This window comes from Medicago sativa, chromosome 8 (genome assembly GCF_051527215.1).
Source record: "Medicago sativa cultivar Bolivia chromosome 8, Bolivia_mono, whole genome shotgun sequence".
NCBI lineage: Eukaryota > Viridiplantae > Streptophyta > Magnoliopsida > Fabales > Fabaceae > Medicago > Medicago sativa.
In genome coordinates this window covers 12,458,629-12,465,873 of record NC_140756.1, presented here as the reverse complement: position 1 = coordinate 12,465,873, position 7,245 = coordinate 12,458,629, and positions in this window count along the sequence as shown.

Below are 7,245 nucleotides of genomic sequence, written 5' to 3'. Positions count from 1 at the left end.
GAGGTCTTGACACTGAAGAAAGAGCTAGCTAAGGCCAAGAGAGAGATTGAGGAGAAAGATAGACTGCTTATGAGGGACTCCAAGAGAGCTAGGGGGGCCCGTAACTTCTATGCACGATACTGCGACTATGAGTCTGAGTCTGAGGACGACGCTTCCACTTCCTATGCTTGAGGATTGCCATTTTCTGTTGTTATTTCCATCTGTTCATGTTGAAATTGTCTTGTAAAACTATATGTTGGTTGTTTGTTTCCCATTTATGTTAATTGTTGTTTAGTAATGTTTGCAAGTTTATAATTTGTCTAAAACCCTTCGATAACCTAAAAAGAGTCTTTTTGCATATGCATTAACACATTTCATGCATCATATGCATTCATTGGTCACAAAAAACTTCTCTCGTGCTCATTGCCTCCTGGTTTTGTCTGCCGCAGTCTGAAAAGTGGCTCGTGTTCGCAAAGTCTACCAACCAGATAGAATTCATCAGACAAGATTTCACAAGAGAAGGATGATGGCTAATTTTGAAGAAGAAAATGCTCAGCTCCGTGCCGAATTGGCTGCTATGAAAGAAGACTTGGCTAAGGCTCATGACGCCATGTCCGCTATGATGGCTTCACAAGAACAACCAGCCACTTCTATTCCAGTTACTGCTGAGGGACAGATTCATGTGTCTACTACTATGCCTCAAGTAACCACTGTTGTTACCGACCCTATTGTGCACACTGTGCAACAGGTGATTGACGTTGATACTCCGCGTGGACAAGATCCCGCAATGGAAGCTATGAAGAGACAGTTAAGGGAGTTGGCTGGAGAACTCCGTGAAGTCAAGGCTAGCCGAGGAAACAATGGTGCTCCTGCTAAAGCTCGTGATCTATGCTTGGTATCCCGGTTTGAGGTTCCTAAGAAATTCAAAGAGCCAGAATTTGACAAGTACAATGGGACTTCTTGCCCCCACAACCATGTTATCCGGTATGTACGAAAGATGGCTAACTATGCCGACAATGATGCACTGATGATCCACTGCTTTCAGAGTAGCTTGACAGATGATGCAGCAGATTGGTACACTAGTCTGAGCAAAGACAACATTCATACTTTTGAGGAACTCGCCGCTGCTTTTGAAGGTCAATATGAGTTCAACACCCGTCTGAGGCCAAACAGGGACTCTCTCAAAGCCCTATCTCAGAAATCAGATGAAACATTCCGTGAATACGCTCAAAGGTGGAGAGGGGCAGCTGCCCGTGTTTCTCCTCGACTTGATGAGGAAGAGTTAACACAAACATTCCTGAAGACTCTGAAGAAGGAATATAAGGAGAGAATGATAGTCTCTGCTCCGAACAATTTCTCTGATATGGTTACAATGGGAACCCGTCTAGAAGAGGTTGTCCGAGATGGTATTATTATCCTTGAGAAGGGTGAATCTTCAAACAGTGCACCGAAGAAGTACGGTAATGGTCATCACAAGAGAAAAGAATCTGATGTAGGGATGGTGTCTGGTAACCCGTCTGCAACAGCCATGCAACTACCTTTGCCCTATCAATACATGCAATACTCTCAACATCCTTTCTTCCCACCATTCTACCAACAATATCCTCTGCCACCGGGTCATCCACCAATGCCCGTCAATGCCATCCCTCAGCAAACACAACAACAGCCTCCTGCTCAACAGCAACGGCAGCAACAACAGGGTCCCCGACCCAAACCTTCTTTTCCAACAATACCAATGCGGTATGGTGAGCTGCTCCCAACTCTACTGGCCAAGGGACACTGCGTCACCAGGCCAGGCAAGCCTCCGCCTAATCCGTTACCTCCCAGGTTTCGTGAGGACTTAACATGTGAATTCCATCAGGGTGCTCAAGGCCATGATGTCGAAGGTTGCTTTGCTCTGAAATATATTGTGAAAGATCTGATAGAAAAGGGACGTTTGACTTTTGAGAACAGTGTTCCTCATGTCCTCGACAACCCGCTTCCCAACCATGCTGCTGTCAATATGATTGAGGCCTTTGAAAGGGTTCCCGTCCCTCAAGAGGATCCCATGTTGGATGTCCGCAATGTCGTTACTCCCCTGGTGCCATTACATGTCAAACTATGCCATGCTTCTCTGTTCAATCATGATCATGCTACTTGTTCAGAATGTCTGCAGAACCCCATGGGCTGTTGTGTGGTGCAAAATGATATTCAGAGTCTGATGGATGACAAACACTTGATCGTCAGTGATGTATGTGTGATTGTGCCAGTGTTCCATGATTCTCCTGTTGAAAGTGTATCTCAGACGAAGAATGTTGAGCCTTTGGTGATCAGGCTACCTGGTCCGGTATCTTATACCTCTACCAAAGCAATTCCCTACAAGTACAATGCAACCATGATTGAGAACGGAGTGGAGGTGCCTCTGGTATCCCCAGCTACAGTTGATAATGTTGTCAGTGAAGTTACAACTCTGAGAAGTGGAAAAGTCCGTCCGCCCTTGTTTCAAAAGAAGGTGGTCACACCTATTGCCACGGTAACTCCACCAGTTGCTCCACCTGTTGACAAGAACACTGGCCCAGCAGGCCAATCTATTGAAGAGTCCAATCTGGACGAAATTCTGAGGCTTATCAAGAAAAGTGACTATAAGATTGTTGACCAGCTGCTACAGACTCCTTCAAAGATATCCATCCTGTCTCTGCTCATGAGCTCAGAAGCCCACAGGAGGGTGTTAATGAAGATACTGGAGCAAGCTTATGTTGACCACGAAGTCTCTGTGGATCAATTTGATGGGATAGTGAGCAATATTACTGCCTGCAACAACTTGGGGTTTGGTGACGATGAGCTCCCCGAAGCAGGGAAACGCCACAACTTGGCTCTACATATCTCAGTACATTGTGGGTCTGATATGATATCCAATGTATTGGTGGACACTGGATCGTCTCTGAATGTAATGCCTGAATCCACACTAAGGCAATTGAGCCATCATGGAATTTCCCTGAGGGGTAGCAGTTATCTGGTTAAAGCTTTTGATGGATCCCGCAAGGATGTTCTCGGGGAAGTGGACTTGCCAATCACCGTCGGTCCCGAGACATTTCAAATAACTTTCCAAGTCATGGATATCAATGCCTCTTACAGTTGTCTCCTCGGAAGACCGTGGATCCACGACGCTGGAGCAGTCACGTCCACTTTGCATCAGAAGCTTAAGTTCATGAGGAACGGTAAGGTTGTCACTGTATATGGTGAGGAGGCATTTCTGGTTAGCCAAATATCATCGTTCTCTTGTGTTGAAGCAGGGTCCGCAGAAGGGACGTCATTCCAAGGCTTGACTGTCGAGGGTGCGGAGCCCCGGAGGGCTGGTGCTAGCATGGCCTCACTAAAGGATGCCCAGAAGGCTATCCAGGCAGGGCAAGCTGCTGGTTGGGGCAAGGTGATTCAGATTCTGGAAAACAAGCGTAAAGAGGGCCTTGGATTCTCCCCAACATCTGCTGTCTCAAAGGGAGCTTTCTACAGTGCTGGGTTCATCAATGTTATTGCTGAAGACGCTGCTGGAAGTGGTCACGTGCCTGCATTTGTTATACCAGGAGGCACTGTGAGAAATTGGGAAGCCATTGATGTTCCTTTAGTCATGCATGCTTCCATGTAATGTGTTTTGTTGCTCATGTTTTTTGTTTTCAAAATAACAATCCTTTCGCTCTGCCCAAGGCGAAAGTGATATCTTTGTAAGGGCGTGTTTGTTTCGGCATTGCCGTTAATCAATAAAAAGTTGTCGTCTTTCTCACGACTCTTTGTTTTTCACTTTTTTTAGTGCCTTTTTCTTGGAAATAATGGTAATGCCAGAAAAAAACCAAAACATTTGTATTTTTCTTATTAATTTCAAAAATCTGCATAAAAAACATTTTTCTAAAATCATCCCAATCATATTATGCAGATTGAACCATAATAAACCCGTTGAACACAGTGACCCTATGGTTCCTCCAAATTTTGAATTCCCTGTATATGAAGCTGAAGATGAGGATGATGATTATGAAGAGATACCGTATGAGATCACTCGACTGCTCGAGCAAGAAAGAAGAGCCATTCAGCCTCACCAGGAAGAAATTGAGCTCATCAACCTGGGCACTGAAGAGAACAAGCGAGAGATCAAGATCGGTGCAGCACTTGAGCCAGAAGTGAAAAGGAAGATCATTCAGCTTCTCCATGATTATCCAGATGTCTTTGCATGGTCCTATGAAGATATGCCGGGTCTAGATCCCAAGATTGTGGAACATCGGATACCGACAAGGCCTGAATGTCCTCCTGTCAAACAAAAATTGAGAAGGTCTCGTCCAGACATGGCTCTTAAGATCAAGGCTGAGGTACAGAAGCAAATTGATGCGGGTTTCCTCATGACAGCTGAATATCCTGAGTGGATTGCCAACATTGTGCCAGTGCCAAAGAAAGATGGGAAAGTTCGAATGTGCGTGGATTACAGAGATTTGAATAAAGCCAGTCCGAAAGATAACTTCCCATTGCCTCATATTGATGTGCTTGTTGACAGTACTGCTCAGTCTAAAGTATTCTCCTTCATGGACGGTTTCTCCGGCTATAACCAGATACGGATGTCTCCTGAAGATAGAGAAAAGACGTCCTTCATCACTCCGTGGGGAACGTTCTGTTATAAAGTGATGCCGTTTGGCTTGATAAATGCTGGTGCTACCTATCAAAGGGGTATGACCACTCTGTTTCATGATATGATTCACAAAGAGATTGAAGTATATGTTGATGATATGATTGTGAAGTCAAGTGATGAAGAGCAGCATGTTGTGTATTTGAAAAAGATGTTTGAAAGATTGAGAAAGTACAAGCTGCGGTTGAATCCTAACAAGTGCACATTCGGTGTACGATCTGGAAAGTTGCTAGGCTTCATTGTCAGTCAAAGAGGCATCGAAGTTGATCCTGACAAAGTCCGAGCCATCCGAGAGATGTCGGCCCCTCAAACTGAGAAGCAAGTCAGAGGTCTCCTCGGACGTTTGAATTACATTTCAAGATTCATATCTCACATGACTACTACTTGCGGTCCAATTTTCAAATTGCTCAGAAAGAATCAGCCTGTTGTATGGAATGATGAATGCCAGGAAGCTTTTGATAGCATTAAAGAATACCTGTTGGAACCACCTATCCTTGTCCCGCCAGTGGAAGGAAGGCCTTTGATTATGTATCTATCAGTGTTAGATGATTCAGTGGGCTGTGTTCTCGGTCAACAAGATGAGACGGGTAAGAAAGAGCATGCTATCTACTATCTGAGCAAGAAGTTCACCGACTGCGAGACTCGGTATACAATGCTTGAAAGACTTGTTGTGCTTTAGCTTGGGCTGCCAAACGCCTGCGTCATTATATGGTGAATCATACAACTTGGTTGATATCCCGAATGGATCCAATCAAGTACATCTTTGAAAAGCCTGCTGTTACTGGAAAGATCGCACGTTGGCAAATGTTGTTGTCTGAATATGATATTGTGTACAAAGCTCAGAAAGCAATCAAAGGAAGTGTCCTTGCTGAGCATCTTGCTTGTCAGCCTCTTGATGATTACCAGCCAATTAAGTTTGATTTCCCTGATGAAGAGATCATGTATCTGAAAGCAAAAGACTGTGAAGAGCCACTGATCAATGAAGGGCCGGACCCCAATAGCAAGTGGGGATTGGTGTTTGATGGTGCTGTTAATGCCTATGGTAAAGGAATTGGAGCCATCATTGTAACGCCGCAAGGGCATCACATTCCTTTCACCGCTCGAATAACTTTTGAATGCACAAACAACATAGCTGAATATGAAGCATGCATCTTGGGCATCGAAGAAGCCCTTGACCTGAGAATCAAACACCTTGACATCTATGGAGACTCTGCACTTGTCATTAATCAGATAAAGGGTGAATGGGAGACTCATCATGAGAAGCTGATCCCATACCGTGACTATGCAAGACGTCTGCTGACATACTTTACCAAGGTTGAGCTGCACCATATCCCTCGGGATGAAAATCAGATGGCTGATGCTCTTGCTACTTTGTCTTCCATGTTTCGTGTCAATCACTGGAATGATGTGCCCGTAATCAAAGTGCAGCGTCTCGATAGACCCGCTCATGTGTTTACTATTGAAAATATGCCAGATCAAGCCGACAAAGATTTGAATGACAAAAAGCCTTGGTATTACAACATCAAGCAATTCTTGCAGAATCGTGAATATCCACCTGGTGCTTCCAACAGGGATAAAAAGACTTTGAGACGATGGGCTAGTAAGTTCTTCCTGGACGGAGAAGTCCTATACAAGAGGAACTATGACATGGTCTTGTTGAGATGTGTTGACAAACAAGAAGCTGAGAAATTGATGCATGATGTACATGATGGTACCTTCGGGACCCATGCTTCGGGCCATGCCATGTCAAGGAAACTGTTAAGAGCCGGCTATTACTGGATAACTATGGAGCGTGATTGCCACAAACATGCCAAGAGATGCCACAAATGTCAAATTTATGCTGACAAGATTCATGTGCCTCCACATGCTCTCAATGTTATCTCTTCCCCATGGCCTTTCTCTATGTGGGGCATTGACATGATTGGAAGGATCGAACCAAAAGCTTCCAACGGACATCGTTTCATTCTAGTGGCAATTGATTATTTCACCAAGTGGGTTGAAGCTGCCTCCTATGCCAACGTGACCAAGCAAGTGGTTGTCAAGTTTATCAAGAATAACATCATCTGTCGATATGGTGTTCCCAACAAGATCATCACTGACAATGGTTCCAATCTGAACAACAGCATGATGCAAGCTTTATGTGAAGAATTCAAAATTAAACATCACAACTCTTCTCCTTATAGACCTCAGATGAATGGTGCAGTTGAGGCCGCTAACAAGAACATCAAGAAGATTGTTCAGAAGATGGTCACTACTTACAAAGACTGGCATGAGATGCTACCTTTTGCCTTGCATGGCTACCGTACTACAGTGCGCAGTTCAACCGGGGCAACTCCCTTCTCTCTGGTATATGGTATGGAAGCAGTTCTCCCTCTGGAAGTGGAGATTCCATCTCTTCGAGTAATCATGGAAGCAAAGTTAACTGAGGCTGAATGGTGTCAAAGTCGGTATGACCAGTTGAATCTGATTGAAGAGAAGCGTATGAATGCTTTGGCTCATGGACAGTTGTATCAAGTTCGAATGAAGAATGCTTTTGACAAGAAAGTCCGATCTCGAGAATTCAGGGAAGGCGAACTTGTATTGAAAAGAAGGATAAGTCAGCAACCCGACCCAAGGGGCAA